This window comes from Opisthorchis viverrini (assembly GCF_000715545.1).
Source record: "Opisthorchis viverrini unplaced genomic scaffold opera_v5_415, whole genome shotgun sequence".
NCBI classification, from domain to species: Eukaryota; Metazoa; Platyhelminthes; class Trematoda; order Opisthorchiida; family Opisthorchiidae; genus Opisthorchis; species Opisthorchis viverrini.
In genome coordinates, this window is record NW_008752070.1 from 261,511 (window position 1) to 281,695 (window position 20,185).

A 20,185-nucleotide genomic window follows, 5' to 3' on the forward strand; every position below is an offset into this window, starting at 1 on the left:
TAGTGGTGACTAAGCCCCGGAACTTCTCCCAAGTTATAAGGCAGCTAAGCACTGAAGGAGCGCCACAGCAAAGAAGACTTCACTTTTGGTGCATGTGCCGTCATTTCAGATTCGCGTGCTCGGCCAAAACTCAATAAAAATGCAAGCGCGGCCCACACGAAATTGTATACATAACAAACTGTACTGGTTTTTAAAAACGGATGACCGATAACAAAGCATGAACGAGCGGCAGTTGGTCAGGTAATTTGTGTAACATTGAAACATTGCCACTGTGTTTGTACAGATCAACTTGGTTGAGCTGTCGACCGAGTCCGGAAAACTTAGAGTAAACACATGCTACATCCTAATGAAGCGGATTAGTTAGTTCAGAAAGATACGAATCGTCACCTGACACTGCAAATAAGGGTGTGGTAACAAACCGACAATTGTTTGGCGAAACTATGAACAATGAAGTAAACAAGGATATGCGTCGACAATAACACATGTGACTTCGTTTGGCAAGAGGCTAAGATCAGTCACATTCGAGCACCCAGAATAGTCAACGGAGGTAAATAGGTATTGACGTAACCCGAATGAATATCGATTAAAAGCATATAAGGAAATAAAGACAAAGCAGGCTGGATGTACCTTGAGTCATTCTCTTTAGAAACCAGTCAGATTCCACCACTGTAGCAGCATACATAATTTGTCATGAAAGAAGCCACCAGTAGACGTGGTGTGCTTTTAAACGGTTCGCTGTACACCCCAACCCGAATACACAGGAAGTGTTTAGGGACTTTAACGGTATCCCTTGCGGGCCACAAATATTTAAGGGAGATATCTACGCACTTTAAACGGTTCGCTGTACACCCCAACCCGAATACACAGGAAGTGTTTAGGGACTTTAACGGTATCCCTTGCGGGCCACAAATATTTAAGGGAGATAATCTACGCACCCAGTCGAACTCTGCTTTAAGGTAAGGAAGTGATTGTTGGTTGGCGGTACGTGCGGCGCTGCTCAAGCACTTGACGTCATGTAAGGATGTGATCAGTGCACCATTTGCCGGGTCTAAATCCTGCCTGATACTCTCGAACTTGTGTCTCACCTGCCGAGTACCGGAAGCGGAATATAAGGAAATCCAGCAGCCATGTCTCGATAAGCAGGAGAATTTTATCCCTATAGTTGGGACAGTCAGTTCGAACACGGTACGACCAACGAATGGCTCCAATTTTCTGGAGTATGTTCTTGCTTCTAAATACGCACAAACAACCAAGTCAAGATGGAGCAAGATTATCCTATATCTTTGAATAACGCCGGAAGAGGCTCATATGGTCCAACAACACGAAGGCACACCAAGGCGAAAGGCATATTAATGATTCAGAAACTGGTCAGAAATTCACAGACCATGGCTAAGAAGTAGAGTCTAATGAAAGATACAGGCACGGTGACAGACGGCCAACTACAGTGATTAAAATATTAGTCCAACGATTTAGAAGTTGATCGCTATCATACATTAGGCTTCCAACTCACTTATGGAACACCTTTTAGGTCCTTGCATACCAATTCGGTTTTTACCGGGGACTCAACCGAATCCCAGTTGAATCTCTAGTTTTTTAGTGTTCTTTGACTGAATGTGCTACAACAGGCCACCTTATCTTTCAGCTGCTACCATATTCGAAATATCTCAATAAATTGCATAGGAACAACATACTACTGACAAGATTACTGAAGACGCCTCAGTAGCCCACGACCGGTTTCGCCCTGCTCGGGACTTACCACCAGGTAGGCGGGATCCCCGAGCAAAACCGGCCGTGGGCTTTCGAAGAGCTTTCAGCAACCTTATGAGAAGTGTGGCAAGTCTTTTAGGTCCTGTTCTGTGGGCTCAGCATCATCGTCATCAACGACAGCATGACATCAGTGTTCAACACCGATGCTTCACTGTGGGCTAGCTGGAACAGATTCCGTGAATTCAAAGCGGCACCAGCCTCTTTGACTTCTTGAACCTTCTGGCTCCACCACACCTCTCTGTCCACACACAGACTAAGTATGAGATGTCGTCTAATCGACTGACTAGCCGCTTATACTCCAACTACGAGATAGAGCTCCATGCATGGAGAGGTGATAATGACCGTTCTGATATCCAGTGGCTATCGGGTACGAGCTCGGGAACACAAGTAAAATTCCTGGCATTGCGTGCAACCGTATTTACGATTGACACGTCCTTGAAGGACACCGGTTGTAATACAATGCACAGTACACTTTGGTGTGCTTCCCTGAATTGCGGCCCAAGAAGCCTTCTGCTGGTAAATGGAGAGCCCGTTTCCGGAATTCATCTGAAAAGGCTAATGAAAGCTTGCACCCAATAAGGGCGAAAGCTTGATTATTCCAATATAAGATCGACAATCAGGGGCTGAACCACCTCATCGGTAACTGATGGCGATGTGGCTAGGTTGACACCAATGCTGCTCCGCAGTAGGGGGACGCCAGATGGCACAACGGCGCCCACTGAGCCTGTTTCTCAGTGCTGCTGAGAAACAAGTGGTCATCAGTACGGAGCTGCAAAAAACGTTCACCATTCTCATTGTATCTTGCGTCCATTTTAAACAAATCACCAAGACGTACTCCTGATAAACTGAGGCGTCCTACCAGTTCATTGAAAGCTCTTGCTATTATAACTTTATCTGAGCAATTCGTGTTGAATAAGAAGTCAAGTTGTCGATAGGTGACTTTCAATGAATTTGAGCTACGGCCCATTGGTGCATAGATGGGCACGATACACATAGAGCGTTCATTATTTCGACAAGTGAGAGTTCTTATCGAAGAAGAAAGTCGGAAAACACAGAGTCAGTTGTTTACAGGCATCCAATCGAGCAACGGAATTTGGGGCAAAACCAACCTCGGCGCAATCCACTGCAGGATTACTTTAAGTTCGCGATCTGTAACGCACACTTAGGAAAGGTACCGTAAGCTCAACAACTGGACTTGAATCCTGTGTTCGAGTGTCAGAGATGCAGCAAACGTCGATCGATAGAATGAACAGAGCATGCACAAAGGCAGCTTGTCAGATCTACCTAAGAGTTCTCACTCTAAAGGCTGCAGTAAAAACTGGAGAACAAGGTCTGAATAGTGGACGCGGAGCGGTAAGTTTCAGCAGTGGTGTACAATGCGTCAGTTCCGTAGGTGCCTAACTAACGTGTCAATGGCTGGGATCTACGTAAGAGTGATTGCCAGGTGGGACAGGTCAGGAGTTAGGAGGATGTGAGGCGTCAGAAATTGCGTGTTTTCGCATATCCACCCTGCTGTATGCAGCGAACAGGGCAATGCAACTGATGCTACCATGCGACGGCCGACGTCGTATGAAGGCACTTTTACTTGTGAAGTTCACGTTGTATGTTGGTTGAGATACTGTGAGGACGCCAAAACCTAGGTAGGAGAATGATTGGGGCTCCCAAACAAAGCTTTTGGCACAAAAGCGGTAGTCGGTGTGAGGCCATTCGAGTAGCCCCAAGTTGCGGAACAAATTGCCGTACTTGTTCCAACCATAAACCTGAAGGAGGAGGAAAACTTGTTTGTCAGACTTCTATTCAGTTGAAAACCTGGTAGAAGGGACTGTGAACACTGCTCCAGCACGTCGCAAGTATGGTGACGAAACGTTTGCAAGCCAATTGCCAAGCTCGGCGAACAGATCAACAGCTACCTGATCAACAACTAATTCACCCACCCGAGCTACCAATATTTCAACAAGTTACCAACCCTGGTGTTCAAACAGCTGCGCTGATAAAAACCTTGTCGACCTGAAATATACAGAAGACATCGATCCCATCTTCGGAGAAAAGAAGCCGGTGTTTTGGATGATTAAACAAGGTCAACCCGCGTCCTTGACATGCACTTTGGATCCACAAAGCGTAACTTCATGCTCCTGGACATGCAGTCATTTAAAACACCACTCAAAATCCAGAGAGAGGAGCGTTTTGCCTATCTTGGAAGTTGTCTTAGTTCCAACTCTAGTGCGACAGAGGAAGTTAATGCATGTATCTCTAAAACTCGGGCAGCGTTTGCTAATTTGAGATACCTATGGCGTCAAGTCGGCATATCCCTAAATCTTAAGCAACGTCCGTATCAGGCTACAGTAAGGGTTGTTTACTTGTACGGTTGCGAGAGGTGACATCGGTGAGCAGCTGTACTGAAACGTCATCGGATCTTCGACAAGTGTTGACCTGTGTAAGCTGGTGTCGGTAATTCCAACGAAAACGAGTGTTTGGTTGTGCAACCGATTTCAATCGAAGAATGCGTCCTGCACCAAAAGCTACGGAGGCTAAGCCATGTACTGTGCATGCCGAATCACCGTTTGGCGGAAAGAGTTCAGCTTTTCGTGCCCAACTCAGAGTGGCCCAATTAGAGAGGTGGCCAACCTCTGACCTAGATGGGGGTATGAAAGAGATTAAAAACGTCTGGCTGCTGTTGATGCGAATTGCCTTCCAGGGTTGGGGGCACGTGACCCCCGCTACGCCTGGTTCGAGACACTGAAGGATGACTGCTAATCTATTTCAATGGCGTTCTTGTTGTCGGTTTCTATCCGGATTGCTTGAATTGGCATCTGGAAGTGTAAGCACCACGGAATGACTGTGATAGGACATCACCAGGTCCCTTTGCCATCCAATCGTATTCTTTTCTCCACAATAGGCTTTCAAACTGCTAATCTATTTCAATGGCGTTCTTGTTGTCAGTTTCTATCCGGATTGCTTGAATTGGCATCTGGAAGTGTAAGCACCACGGAATGACTGTGATAGGACATCACCAGGTCCCTTTGCCATCCAATCGTATTCTTTTCTCCACAATAAGGCTTTCAAATAAATTATGATTGCATGGCAGCAAAGCGCCAAGGTTGAAAAGAAAACGAAAACACAAAACCAAATAGATGGCTTTCAAGGAACTCGCCTGTTCTATACTTTCTTCACTGTCCACCGATAAGTGCAAAACATTCGGAGCATCCAACATAGCTTCAAATGCGTGTGCATAATCACTGTCCTTGAAAGAGCTGGCGAAACGGCTCACGACTGGGCTGAATGATTGGGCCGAATGGCGCAATAAAGTGCAGCGAATACTGAAAACCAGCAAGCCAGGAAAGGGCATATGTCGTGCTCCGGGGTTTATGGATAAATACGGTGGTTACAAAAGCGCTAGAACGCGAAATGAAAACGTGGTATTTTGAACCAGTGCAACTGAATAAAACGAAAGCTTGGTGCCAATAAGGAGGTTACCGCATGTTATAACGGTGGCGATTACGCCAGTTAATAAAGGAAGAAAACTACATAACCTCGATGAAAGCCGACAGATCACGAAATATCTAACGGCAATCAATAAGAAAGGATTCCCATAAACGTATATTGCAATATCGTTTCCCCCAGTAAAACCCAAAATTCGAACTATTTAGGCATTTTCAGAGGCGAGGGATCTTGTAAAAAAGTTGCAACCCAACACTGAGAAGACGCTGTATTTTTCCTGGAAGTCTCCACTCAGTTCGGTGACGTACCGGTCGGGGTTGAAGGTAGTCTTCTTGGAAGACAGTCAAAAGATGAGAATTGGAAACCAAGCCTTAATCGCCTTCAGGGTTGAGTGAACATGCTGGGACAGTAAGAAATTGGCGTTTCTAGGAGAAGTGAAAATGGCAATTATCCTAGGATATTCACTCTGGGCGAGAAATTTTCTCGGGGATAAGCTGCATGATGAAAATCCGGAAGGGTCCTGAAAGTGGAGAATATAATACATACTGGAAGCTCCAAGAAAAAGTTACTGGAGTGTTCAATAGGTGAGAGTGACGAATGGGTGGATGAACCCACCGCTGCTTATGAAAAATTCCGGTCGCACTATGGTTAAAGTGGAATACTTGGTTTGTATATGGTTCGGTAATTGTGGTCATCTTAATGGGTCTGGGCCTCGACTCCTACCTTAAAGACAGAGACAAAGATACGTCAGTGGGTAATTTACGAATCCGGTGCGCTTGGTCTAGTAGCCAATTGTCAAAGCTGAATATTTTCTCCCCTACTAGTTGTAGGCCAAAAATTCTCATACGCCGCATTACACTTGACAAGTTGCACATCAACAACTAATGTAACGCATGACGAGAATGCCATTGTGCAATTTTCGAGTAAATATTGGTGATTTGTTTTACGTTTCTTACTGTGTTTCAGTTCACGAAGATTTCCCTCTTTTCTACTCACATGAATTGTTGTGAAGCATCTCGTCTTCGCAGAATCCGTTTCACGGTTATTGAACTGCGTGTGCACTACACATATTTCGTGAATACATCAAGACGGCTGTATCAGTCTGACGGTTGCATGAACAGGTGTTATACAGCGGTGTCTAGGGAATGTGGAGCTATTACATTGCATATTCCCACTGCCGGCGAGGCCTCCATTACAGCAACCTCCGTGCACATGTTCGTCAGCGCAACGCACTGCAGCACTACTTGCGTCTGGCTTATCGAACGATCCACGTTATACTACAGATCCAGCGCGAGAGTGGTACATTAGAAATGGGCTTCCTTTCGTGCAGTAATATAGACCATGAGAGATTGCGCTAGTCACTGTGGACAATGAGGAGAGGACGAATGCAGTCTGCGGTAGTCGGCTCGCTGTGCAGTTAGCAGTCTTACGCTACAAGTTCTTCGACCCATTTCTTCCATTCAAAATTGGCGACATCGCCTCATGTTTTACCTCAAAGCACAATTGAGCGTGCTTCCTTATCTTATCCAAGTAGACCCTAGATGTCCTCTTGCCTTTAGCTTCTAACAACACAAACATCATCATCAAAGACAGCGAAATTAGTGTTGGCACTGGTGCTCCACTGCCTTACTGTCACGGCTGTACGAGGGCTGGGATACTGCCAGGGCGCCCACACCTAGATAGGAGGACGATTAGGGTCCCCAACCAAAGCCTTTGGCTCAAAATCCTAACCACAAGCCAGCGGTCTGGGCTGGAAATGCAATACATCACCACCAACCCCCAACCTGGAGAGCCGGGAGACCTCTACCCATGGACCAACCTGGTTTGAGAGACTCTGTGTCGCGCGGACATTCCGCAGTATAGCTCAGTGGGTCGCTGAGGTTTTGGTAAGGTTCATCGTAAGGTCCAGTCTCTTCATGAAGGACGTGTACATACGAAGACTTTGATCGTGTATGGTCGTTGGCTCGTTCGCTGAGCTGGGCAATTTGATTGCATCATCAGTGCGTAGCTGTGCGTAGCGGTGGGTTAGTGGTTATGCCTAACCACTAACCAACGGCTATAAGTAGGTATTAGTTGCGATTGTTCGGTGGAATGGGCACTTCAAAAGCTAGACCAAGACGCTTAGGCGATGGCGTAGCCTTGATAATCTCCAAACTGGCCAGATGAGTCCCGTCGTCAACTTGTTGTGAGCATCACGTGTGCTCATCTGATCTCCTACCTTGGACGTTGGTGGAGATTGGAACATCCCGGAAAGTGGCACTGATGGACCAGAATGAGGTCGCCTGTAACCGTGAGGTAGGTAAGTGAGATGGATGGGGGACGAGATGGTTCAGTGAGTAGACCGGAAGTTCCGTGGTTCAGACCCGGCTTGAGTCTGCGGTAGTCGGCTCGCTGTGCAGTTAGCAGTCTTACGCTACAAGTTCTTCGACCCATTTCTTCCATTCAAAATTGGCGACATCGCCTCATGTTTTACCTCAAAGCACAATTGAGCGTGCTTCCTTATCTTATCCAAGTAGACCCTAGATGTCCTCTTGCCTTTAGCTTCTAACAACACAAACATCATCATCAAAGACAGCGAAATTAGTGTTGGCACTGGTGCTCCACTGCCTTACTGTCACGGCTGTACGAGGGCTGGGATACTGCCAGGGCGCCCACACCTAGATAGGAGGACGATTAGGGTCCCCAACCAAAGCCTTTGGCTCAAAATCCTAACCACAAGCCAGCGGTCTGGGCTGGAAATGCAAGTACATTACCAATTTTACGGGACACGTCACCATACATGTTCCAACCCCCAACCTGGAGAGCCGGGAGACCTCTACCCATGGACCAACCTGGTTTGAGAGACTCTGTGTCGCGCGGACATTCCGCAGTATAGCTCAGTGGGTCACTGAGGTTTTGGTAAGGTTCATCGTAAGGTCCAGTCTCTTCATGAAGGACGTGTACATACGAAGACTTTGATCGTGTATGGTCGTTGGCTCGTTCGCTGAGCTGGGCAATTTGATTGCATCATCAGTGCGTAGCTGTGCGTAGCGGTGGGTTAGTGGTTATGCCTAACCACTAACCAACGGCTATAAGTAGGTATTAGTTGCGATTGTTCGGTGGAATGGGCACTTCAAAAGCTAGACCAAGACGCTTAGGCGATGGCGTAGCCTTGATAATCTCCAAACTGGCCAGATGAGTCCCGTCGTCAACTTGTTGTGAGCATCACGTGTGCTCATCTGATCTCCTACCTTGGACGTTGGTGGAGATTGGAACATCCCGGAAAGTGGCACTGATGGACCAGAATGAGGTCGCCTGTAACCGTGAGGTAGGTAAGTGAGATGGATGGGGGACGAGATGGTTCAGTGAGTAGACCGGAAGTTCCGTGGTTCAGACCCGGCTTGTGCATTTCGACTTCTCCTGTCTAGGTTTGGGCAACTTGGCAATATCCAAGCTCTCGTGCTTCCTTCGGGTGGCATGGCAGTTGGGCACCGAAAGGGTACTAGGACTTTATAGAGCCACCTGGATATGACTGACATTAAGCATGCCGGACGATGGCTTTACGAATCGCCTTTTGTAAAAGGCGAGCTATCGAGGCTGTGGTTATGGGAGCCAGTCCCCTTAGGAACCGGGGCAGAACCTCATCTCTCTTTGGTGCTTTATGGACGTCAGGCGCTCGACGTCCTGCACCTGCAGAACCGAACAAGTTGTACCAGGTTCGTATGGCCATCCACCATAGTTGAGAAAACGAAAACGTTCCCAAACAACCCTGCTCCTGGTACATCCCCTGCAACAGTCATAATATCATTTATCCGTTTTCCGAAGCTTGCGATCGACATACGCTCACATCTTCCGTGGAGTAGCTCCACATGACTGCAAAAGAGAAATCTCTTACATTCCCTCCAAACTAGCTGGTTGGAAGAAGAAGGCCAAAAAGGCTTCCAGAGATGGTTTCATTTCAGTATCGACCTTCTTATTTCCTTATCTACCCATTGTGGTGTTTGGGTGGCTGTCGACGTATGCCCCGACGGACTGCAGTCCTGACACTTAAGAGGATACTTTCTATTGAGTTATCCGGCCTCATTTGTCAAACAAGAAGTAATAACATTGTGATCCTTGCAGGCGATATGAATGCCTAAGTTGGTAGTGTTAGCTCCTTAGAATCACAGTTGGGCGGTCGGTTCGGAGTCGATGCTCGTCGTACAGAAAACTTTTTCCGGCCTATACGAACTTCCAGCATAAATATTCGTACTGCGTAACCTGGAGGCCATGAATCATGTGGTCATCAGTCACCACCGCCGTTCCCCCTGGGGCACATAACTTGATTCCGATCGAACCATAGTGCGAGCATATCTGATAGTCCGTTTTCCCTCAGGCCCTCGCAGGTCAGCAAGAAATATACTAATCCACCATATTCGAAGAACTGCCATAGCTCGTCAGCATCGATCTGCGCTAGCTCAACGACTCCCTACAATAAAACAAAACTGTACTGGTAGCGCAGCAAAATGTGAGAAATAATACAGGCGTTCAGTGCCATCTGTCCGACCTCTCCAACAAATGACCACTGGATATCGTTGAGATCAGTAGCACTGATTCATGCCAGGCAACGAGTACGACGACACACCAGAATCCCCAGACGCCAAATAGTGAAGAGCGCAATAAAAGAACAAGAATATTGGCAGAGATAGAGAAGGCTTTTACTACCGGAAACAGCGGCGCTCCGTATCAGCCGGCGCGGTGAACGACAAGCGAGAAAGGTGGCTCAGTAATTCAATCTAGCTGAAAAGATGGTCTAACCACTTCAACAAACAGTTTAGCTGGCCTCCGGCGAAGGCAAAGAAGACCTTATTCGCCCGTTGGAAGAAGAAATAAAGCACGACATATCCGTACTGGTATGTGAGAAGGCACCAGGATCGGACCATCTGTATCCGGCAAAAACAGACGGAGGAGAATCTCTAATCCGATGGGCACTCCCAGTGAGTGCACCCTCAATGGTTAAAAATTTAGTCAGTTTCAGTTTTTCAGCTTACAAGCTGTACATCGAAGTGAAGCGATCCTAGATTCTACAGCTTCGTTCACAGTGAGCAAGAACAATAAGTACATGAGAGCCCCGAGTTAGAGGCGATGGCCCGTTCCGTGCCTTTATGATAAATAGATCTGTTTGTCTAGTATAGCAGGAAGTGATAGCCTCAACCCAAAACCAGCGTTGGCTTGTGACACAGCCATATCTGTCATGGTCACTAACAATTGGCTTTGCGATTCCCAGAGTCCCGTCCAGACAGAAGGTAGTTATCAATCCAACCGGGTTGGCTAGTAGAAGCTTTCATGCCAAACGATGGACTGAACGACCATGGAAAGTCTCGATCCGACACGAGGCTGGGCAAAGAGAGCTCCAGGGTGCAAACTGGTCACTGTCATAGAAAGCACATAGCTTAAACAGCAAAATGGCTCAGTGGTTTCATCATAGATGTGATGCACCAGCAGTTTTCGCTGCATTGTAGCTAGGCTCTTGGAACAAAAACTTGTGTTGAGGACCCTAATTACCTTCCTGTCTAGATCTGGGCCTCTTGGTAGTATCCCGACCCACGTACAAACATGAACCTATAACTAAGAATACTGTCATGCTACATCGGCCGCCGAGTGGTTCCACCATCCATGTCACCTTAACTGTTGTATACAGCAAGGCAGGTAAGCGGAAACAGGTTAGGGATAATGCCTCCCTTCTCCCCCATCACAGAACAGCCTTCTCCTCGTAGACCTATCGAGTAAGACTGACGACCCTGTTAGTCTTGTATCGGTCACGGCCGCACCATCTGCCTGTCATTTGGCGCCGGCAGCCTTAGGCCTCCTTAGATTTAGCTTAAACCCTCGATGGCTGTTCTATCTGGCCACTGTCAGTGTTCGAACTCTGAGAAAGCTTCTCTAGCTCACAAACTGGACTGGTTTGATACTGATGCGTGCTGCGCACTGGAAATGGTCCAAGATGCAAACACAATGGTTGACCTAACTGCCTCATCATTTTCCACTCGCCTTCGGCTTTGGAGCTCCGGTGATCCAGAAACCTCTGCAAGCAGGATGTGCAGGAATCGGCAACATCCAAAGTAACCGGGTAGGAAAAACCTTGCTTGTTAATCGTCTCTGTATGGTTTATCATCTGGCAACGTGTCTGCTTACGCACCACCAACTGCACCTCAGTCACCATCAACGAAAACGTTTGGGACGATTTGAATGCCAAGTTACGTAAACTGAAAGCACAGATGCCGGATATCTGAATGTACTAGTGAGCAGACTTAGTTTGTTTGAGTCATTTTGTTGGTCGACTTGTACTGAGCTCGGTGCGTAATGAAAACGGCGAATGATTACATCAGCTAGTGCTGATTGTAGACTGCAGACTATTTACATGCTGTACTGACTTCCGAAACATTACCAATAACCAAATTCGTCTGGCCACATGGTGTCCTATAACAGTGTGACAGCTACGAGTCTAAATTGATTACATCGCTATGGTACGGACCAATAAATGACTGCCGCTCACTTCGGAATAGTTGTGTGGATTCCCACGATGCAATCGTCCGAAAACGCTTCTCTCTCCGCCCTCCAATGTAGCATAAGGAGCGAAGAACTCACATAGCAATAGACGACTCACAAAACCCTAATTTGAATGAACTTACCAGAACTGTAATATGGACTCTGGCAACTGTGTCACTGTCAGATATGGGTATCCCTCTCTTCAAATATGTCCTTCTTATTTCACCATGAGAAACTGGATCGAGAGGCATTCGCCGTTCTGCGGATGACTCAGCGCACCTCCCACCTTATTACTCGATATCCTGCATGGCCCACGAGGGGGCCCAGTTCTTACCTACGCCCCGTTTAAACAAGGTTTGACCAACAACCTTTTTCCCGTTGACCCAGCATGGGTCATGGTGAGATTTTCGGGTTCAAAGCGCCCGTTTTTATTAGACAAATTGTTTTCCCATTTCGGGTGGTTGCTGTGTGTAATCAACAAAAATTCGTGTATATGTCGTCATGAGTGGATTCGTATAATGCACTTTATGGTATGGAGAGAATACACAAGAAGATGTTACATAACTGGATAACAGATGAAACGGGTATCTAGCGCTCTTCAAACGTCCTTCCCCCCATGACAACTCGGCTGAAAACGCCTTCGTCATTCTTCAGATCCATCGCCGCATCGTTCATCGTATTACTCGCACGGCCTTGTAGATACTTCTTGAAGCCTTTTCTTCATCCATCCTAGAATTCACTAAATATACTAAATAGGTTTACTCCTGAGGATACAAAGAAAACGTGACCCTTATATCAAGAAAGATGTTTGCCGGCCTCATATTTGTTAAATGTGACCCGCGCGGTAAGCAACTTGAAGACTTACAGACCATCGTCTATTCGGCGGTGACCCGATACGTACATTGATCTAAGTGATACTAAGCAGAGACATGGGGAAAAACTCTCGAAAACACAGTGGAAGGTTCACACATTTTTATCTCATTTAGGAGTGGTGTGATGAACATGACTGATGCTCTATTCATTGTTCTATTCATTATTCTCTTGTTTTAATATTCCATATGCTGTACATATTCGCCAATTCGAATACATACGTGCTGGTTGCCACTCTTCGCTGAATTCTGGATTTCTAGTTTGTCGGGTTGTACCGATATACGTACGAAACTTAATTACCACATTTTGGCGTCGCGATTGGAACAATTCATCATGCCTGCCGAAATGGAACCATTAGATGTTAATTCAACTGCGCGTGACGTAGAGGATTATTTGGAACGATTCGACATATGGTGCCTCACAAAATCCGATATGGATGATAAGAAACTCACTGCATATTTCCTACATTTCGTTGGCAAGGAGGCGTATACTTTGATCAAGAATTTAGTATATCCTGAATCTCCAATTGATATTTCTTACACTGCATTGAAAAACAAAGTTCTTCAACACTTCAAACCGATTAACTTCGTAGCAGCCGAAAGAGCTAAGTTCAATATGTTAGCCCGCTCTCATTCTCAGTCGGTTCGTGATTTCGTGTTACAGCTGCAGACACAGGCAGCCAAATGTGACTATGGTGCCCAACTGGAAGACCAGCTGCGTGATAGACTCATTGCTGGCATTCAACTGCCCGAATTACAGCAGAAGCTGTTACTCTGTCCGGATCAGAAATTTCAAACTATTCGGAAAATATGTGAGCAGTATGAAGATGTGAAGCATGTGACGAAGACTGAGGAAGCAGTCTTGTTAAATTATTCTAAAAGAAATAATTCAAGGATGCGGACGAACAACAAATTCAAACCTCGAACAGATTCTCGTGCCTCAAATCCATCAACACGTCACTTCACAGATCGTAACCCTAATCCGATGGCTCAAAAATTCGGGAAATGCGAGTCTTGTGGACGAAACCATTCCAGATATTCATGCCCCCACAGACGAGCCAAGTGTTTTAGCTGCGGTAAAACAGGACACATTCAACTTGTCTGTAAGTCCAAGAAAGTGTGTCACTTAACTTCTGACCCAAACACTGACGTGAAGACATTATCTGAAGATATTTCTACTCTTTCTCTATCTGTTTTGTCCCAAAATTCGTCACATGTTTTTAAAACGTTGATATCCGCTTCTGGTCAAAAGCATGGCTTTATTGTTGATACTGGTAGTGTTGAGTCCATCATTCCACAATCAGATCTAACTGCATTCTACCCCAGTGCCGTGATAGTGCCTACAGATATTAACATTCGCGGTATCACTGGACATTCTGTACCTCTCGTTGGTAGTTGCACGATCCCTGTGAGGTTACTACAAGGTACCTGTATCGATTGTAATTTTTTGGTATCAACGTCGGGACCATCGATCGTCGGACTCAAAGTTCTACGCTTACTGCAAACCAGTATCACCTTACTGACTTCTGCGAATGAGAATGAACTCAAGCAACTGATTCTTAAATGTTCTAAGGCCACAGGTGGCATGCAAATTCCCAAGATGAGGCTCGAAGTTACAGGAGAGCCTATATTTCTTAAGAGACGGATTATTCCATTTGGTTTACGCGAGCCTGTTCGTCAAGCATTAAATTCAATGTGTGCGAAAGGAATACTGACTCCTGTTGAGTCATCGAATTGGGCAACTCCGATCGTTACCCCACTGAAGGCTGATGGTATTACTCCGAGAATTTGTGGTGACTACCGGCTTACGCTAAATACGCGGCTACTACAACGTACATGCACCACGGAAGAGCCAGAAGATGTATTGTATCGTTTATCAGGTTCAAGTGTGTTTTCAAAAATCGATTTAAAAGATGCTTATCTTCAAATACCACTGGACGAAGCCTCCAGTAACCTTACCGTGATCAACACACCCTTTGGGTTATTCCGATACAATTTTCTTCCCTTTGGTCTGAACGTTTCACCAGCTGTATTTCAGCAAGTTATGAATACTATTGCAAAAGATTTGGAGGGTGTTGAGACGTACCAAGATGACGTCATTGTGCACGCTGCTGACAAAGCTACCCATGATATGCGTCTGTTGTCTTTACTGAAGAGATTTTCTGAGTTCAATGTAGCTATTCATCCTGAAAAATGCACTTTTGGTGTCCCATCATTTTCATGCCTTGGCTACATTGTGGATGGCAGCGGTTTTAAACCTGATACAAGACGTCTATCCCCTTTAGTAAATGCGCCATCACCGACCAATCTACAAGAACTGCGTTCAGTTCTAGGAGCACTTCAGTATTACTCTCGTTTCATTCCTAATTTCGCCAAACACGCAAGTTGTCTGTTTGATATCATATCTTCCAATCAATTTTCTTGGTCTTCCAACCATGAGAAGGCGTTGCGTGCACTGCTTGGTTATCTTCAGACTTCAGCTGTTTTGAAGCCATTTTCCGCCAAACATCATTCGACGATCATTACTGATGCTTCTCCCACTGGAATAGGAGCAATCCTTGAACAGTGTGGTAGACCAGTGATCTGCATTTCCCGTCGACTTTCAAAAGCCGAACGTGGATATTCTCAGACTCAACGAGAAGCACTTGCTGTATATTGGGCTGTCAAACGGCTTCATAAGTATCTTTTTGGATTGAACTTTACCATTGCTACTGATCACGAGGCTTTGAAGTTCTTGTATCATCCAACGAAGTCTCTGGCGAAGTCATCTGCCGCTATGGTGCAACGGTGGATTATTGCATTGAGTTCTTACACCTACACAGTAGTTCATCGTAGTGCGAAAATGATTCCTCATGTCGATTTCTTGTCAAGAATTCTATCATGTGACTCTGATTCAAACAACTCAGATTGTCTACTGATTCAACCATTACCAGTCAAGCGGGATGTGCTTGTTGCTGACACTAAAAGATATTTCGCTCCCATTTTCTCTGCACTGCGACGTGGCTGGACGCAGCAAGAACGACGCCGATTTCCTGCTTTTTACTGTCGCCGCGAAAGCTTGTCCGTTACTCCGGATGGTTTGCTGTGTTTTGAGGATAGAGTTGTCATTCCACCGACTCAGCGAGCGGCTGTTCTTGCAGATTTACACTCTGGTCATCTGGGTGTCGATAAAATGAAATCCCTTGCACGCTTGTCATGCTGGTGGCCGGAACTGGATGCTGATATCAAGCATACTGCTAAGAATTGTGTTAAGTGTGCACATAAGATTCATAACAAGTCTTCACAGTGGCATCCGTGGCCAGTTACTTGTGAAGCATTTCAACGAGTTCATGCTGACTACTGTGGTCCTTTTCTTGGTAAATACTATGCTTTAATTCTTATTGACGCATATTCCCGTTGGCCTGAAGTTTTTCTAACTACTTCTCCAAGTGCCGAATTCACTCAGCAAGCCTTGAGGAAAGTATTCAGCCACGAAGGTGTACCAACTGTTTTGGTCACTGACAACGGCACACACTTCACTGCAAAATTCCTCGAGGAATGGTTGAAGGGTCTTGGTTGTCGACATCTGTTTACTGCTCCGCGACATCCCCAGTCGAATGGACTTGCTGAAAATTTTGTCCGAATACTTAAATCTGCTATTATTTCACTCTCTCCCACTACTTTTGTGGAATTGGACCGTGGGATTGATAATTTTCTAATGCAATACAGGAACGCCGTCCATTCCGTTACTGGGAAGAGTCCTGCGCTTCTATTTAAATCTCGTTCGGTGCGTACAAGTCTTGACTGTGCCAAAAACGGCTGATGTAACATTTTTCAAGGGTAATGATTTACGACCCGCAACAGGAATAGTGCTTTCATCAAATGGCAAACGAATGGTCACAATTCTCGATTTGGATGATCTCTCTTGTCATCGGAGACACATTGACCAGGTTGAGTACAATACCAGAGGTCAGTCTGTTAACGGCACTCCTGTTGTTTCAAATACTAATGAGTCCCTTGTAGATGATCTTGTGGTATCCGAACAAAATGCTGTATCTGAAGAACGTACTACCTGTGAAGATTCTGAAGTTTCCATTCCGAGAAGATCCGAAAGATTGCGGTCAAGACCACCACTGGACTATAAACACCCGCACGCTCATTCAAGGTGTGGCGGATGTGATGAACATGACTGATGCTCTATTCATTGCTCTATTCATTATTCTCTTGTTTTAATATTCCATATGCTGTACATATTCGCCAATTCGAATACATACGTGCTGGTTGCCACTCTTCGCTGAATTCTGGATTTCTAGTTTGTCGGGTTGTACCGATATACGTACGAAACTTAATTCCCACATATACGTATGAAGGACCCAGACTTTCAGCACTCCTAGATCACCAAGGAACACTTGATTCTGTTAACTGGCCGGTCCTCTTTAACATTCTCGCTCGGAAGGAAATGCACCGAAGCTCCCTACTTGCTAATTGGCTTCGGCTTAGATTTCATTTTTTCACCCACGGATATTACCGTGGACCCTCGCCAGCAGAGAATCACTGTCTCTTGGCGCTTCCATAGCGTACATACTACTATGGTATATAATTTTAGTCTCAGACATCCAAAAGTGCGAAGTCGGTTTTTTTCGGCTTGTGCACAAATGCTATTTGAACGCGCGCACTTCTTGGCTTGTGCACAACCAACCAATCAGAATGCTGGCTTGTGCATGAATCGCATGCAAATTCAGGGGCATTCTAGGAGGAACCGCGCGCCGAAAAAACGCTCATGAGCACATATGATTGGACAAAAACGAAAAGCTCCGCGGCCCAGTATCAAACCGAGCGCCCATTAGTCGAAGCTGCGAGGCAAACGGCCAACCCCTTCCAACACCCGCTGCAGTTACCATCTCATATCAAGGCACAAAATGAGCTCAGGAGCAACCACTGTTACAAATGGCGAAGGAGGACTCACAATATCTGTCTAATTTAATCAGCTTCGGGAAGTATTGCAGAGCCAAATTAGCCGTTGTCGAGAATCGTAATTAGAGCTCATCGAACAAGTGACTCAATGACTATGTCCAGGTACCGACAACCACAACAAATGAGCCTAATTCGTATTAAACTGAGGCAGCATCTACAGCGATCACGGGGCTTATGTTTAATCCCGTTTCTGGCTCCTGATTCAAGCAGTACGCAGGCATGTTACAAAGTGATTTTATCGAACTTGATGACTGTTTGAATACCATAATATCGCTTCCCAAACCCGGCACATTGATGATTGAAAGATATGACAGGCCCATTCGCTCCGCAGACTCGGTATTGATGGTACAGTCAGAACACTATCACGGGAATCCGGTAATCATTCATCGCTGCTCACCATCCATTATCATTACCTGAAACTGGTCATGAAATATGGTAACAACTTTGCCACGTTTTCCATTTTATCAATCAGGAATGCGAGCGCTTCAAGCTCATATCAATGGATGAGAACCAGTTCAAGCGCTTCATTTCAGTATTCAGCCTTCTAGCGTTGCACGATGCGCACACCAAGACCCGTTTCTCCACGGAATTAAACACCATGTTGATACAACGTTGAAGGGCATCCTGAAAACTTAAAAAAATACGGCTACGACCGGTCAGTCACCTATCGCTTCCGGAGGCTGTGTTGATGCAGTCAGTTTCACGATCCAAATAAAACTGGAAACTAGCATTCTTAGATGCGTAGCAGACCTGAATTTGCTTTGGTTGGTATTTCACTCGTCGTAGCTGGCACTTTTCGAGGCGTTTACCCAGGGATCTGCAACCTTATGTGCTTGTATCGGCTGACGATCTAGAATGGTGCGTAAATGCGAAAGCCAGAAGGTATCTCCTCCCTAATGCCAGAGTGATTTTCAGAAACGTCCAGGACCGTGCACCCTTGCACGGCAAATTTTACAACCAACTGGCAAAAAACTTGCCATGGCCATACAAATCGTAAAAATGAGGAAGACTTGGATACTGTGAGAACTGGTCCACCAGTCTATGTGCTGCACTAGATAAGCGTCAGTACACTTTCTCTCCATACGGCCCGTTCGAGCGATTGCAAGGGGGATATATTTCACAAAGATTGGTTTGGCCGGGGCCCACATCTAAATTATAGTCGAAGAATAGTGCCGAAAATGTCTGACCAGCTATGCGCGGCAAATGCATTTTCCGGTATACATGACTGCTGTTCGGCATCAATAGGCCATCAGCCATGACTCGATGTTGCGTATGACCTGATCGTCATGGTCGTACTCAAGATATGGCGTCTCCATGCGCCGAGAAACGTTCATTATCTTCAAGCGATCCCGATTTCACTGCCAATAAGCATGGCCACTTGCAGGACCCGGATACCACCGGTAGGTCAACTGCAAGGGAGCACCCACAGCTGCGAAAAGCAAGTCCTGCCTTGGTCTCGTTGGTCACTACGGCTCATTTTGTCTCATTTCATGCATTGTCTCAGAAGTCCACTGAACCAGCTACTTACCGGGGACCACAAGTAGACATGGTCATGGGAATGCCAATGCGCTTTTCACTCTGTCAAATCATACTGAGTTTCAACTCACTTAGCCACATTGCAATCTGCCGCTAAAGGGGCTTTGGCATTAGATGCTCCAAACCACGTTTTGGTGCAGTGATTTTACTTGCGGTGACGCTGTTTGCCACCAAATGTTCTACGGGATGCTCCGTCGTCAAAAGGTATCTAACAGTGCTCCATACTGTTTCAGGTTCGAAGATAATGGTTCAGGTTCATCTCGCTAGCCTTTTCCGGAAATGCCCCACTCTGTTTGCAGGTTACTTAAGCGTCAACTACCAGTCAATCACCGGTCTCGGAGTGGCCTGCACTTCGTCGCGTCTCATGGATTCAAGCGGCCCAGAAACAAAAAGCATTGTACTTGTAGTGTACGCCCCGGGACTAGGTGACGAGCAACTTAGTATCAGAGCAGTTAGCATTCTCCCTGTAACTGATGGCCTGTCCACCAGGTCACCTACCAAAACCTTGACCTGCTAAAGCCTATCAAGTTCCACCGCAGTCAAGGGCCACACACGCGCCGCCGAGGGCGTAATTCAGTCATATGTGACATGGTATCACCAGCTGACGGACACCGCTTGGTTTTAGAGAGCGTTGTGACTTTAAGGGAGCTACATCCAGTCAAACAAAGCAGCTTTACAAAAATACACAGGCAGAGGACTATTGTCCTTGTCGTTATCACAGAGCATGCAGGTCTTTACTTAGTGGAACACTTGGGCCTGCACTTTAGTGGGACCAACGCTGCTTTAGCGAGGCGCGGAGGGTGCTGATTTGGGGCTGTAATAACAGGTCCCCCAAGTGTGCGCCTTCAGGGGTTTCAAGGTCGGCACGCCAGTTGGATCAGACGCGAGGAAGTAATCTGTCCAGGAAACGAGCAAATCCTGTCTTGATGGCCATGGGGCTATAGTCTAGAAGTGCCTTCGAGCACAGTTGATACAGGCCGCATTGCGGAAGTCCAACGAGCCGCTCGGCCATCGGAACTCCAATTAAGCGTGCACCATGACCCTGTATCTGGACAGGTAGCAGCCCCAAGCCATTGCAGAATAACTTTCGACCTCATATCAAAATTAAATAATTG